The sequence below is a fragment of the Triticum urartu genome, chromosome 6, assembly GCF_003073215.2.
Source record: "Triticum urartu cultivar G1812 chromosome 6, Tu2.1, whole genome shotgun sequence".
NCBI classification, from domain to species: domain Eukaryota; kingdom Viridiplantae; phylum Streptophyta; class Magnoliopsida; order Poales; family Poaceae; genus Triticum; species Triticum urartu.
The window spans coordinates 145,369,986-145,370,592 of NC_053027.1; the positions used below are offsets into that span (position 1 = coordinate 145,369,986).

General features: G+C 60.0%; 1 pseudogene; it reads right to left on the reverse strand.

Annotated features, from left to right (window-relative positions):
* Positions 1-248: 248 nt before the first annotated feature.
* LOC125517772 lies at positions 249-387 on the reverse strand (annotated as a pseudogene).
* Between the last annotated feature and the right edge of the window lie 220 nt (positions 388-607).

Here is a 607-nt window from a genome sequence, read left to right on the forward strand (position 1 = left end):
TGGATGACCCACCTTGCCGCAGATCTGGCATGGCAGCTTGGTGGTGGGATTGTTGTTGTAGTTCCCACCTCCACCGCTGCCGCCTCCACGGTTGGATGGCCTGGAGGAGTTGCCGCGGCCGCGATCACCGCCGCCGCCTTGCCTGCCGCGGCCGCGGTCACCACCGCCGTTGTTTCTGTTGTTGGAGCGCCCACGACCGGCTGCATTTGCAGACGACTGGGAGGACCAGCCACGAAGATTCATGTGGGTTTCGAAGCTCAGGAGCTGCGAGTACAACTCCGGGACCTTGACTGGCTCGACCCGAGAGCACATGACTGACACCACGGGGTCGAACTCTTCATCTAGTCCAGCTAGGATGTGGGACACAACGTCCTCTTCATCCACCTTCTTCCCTGAAGCAACGAGTTCATCACAGAGAGTTCTAACCTTACCAACGTACTCAGTGATCGTGGAGTTTCCCTTCTGAAGATTGGCGAGGGCGATCCTGACATTGACGGTTTGCGCTCGGGTTTGCGATGTCAGCATCCCCTGCACGGTGTTCCACAGCTCAGCTGCGGTGTGGCAGGTCGCCACCTGCACGGACATCTCGCGCGGTAGCGTGGTCAGC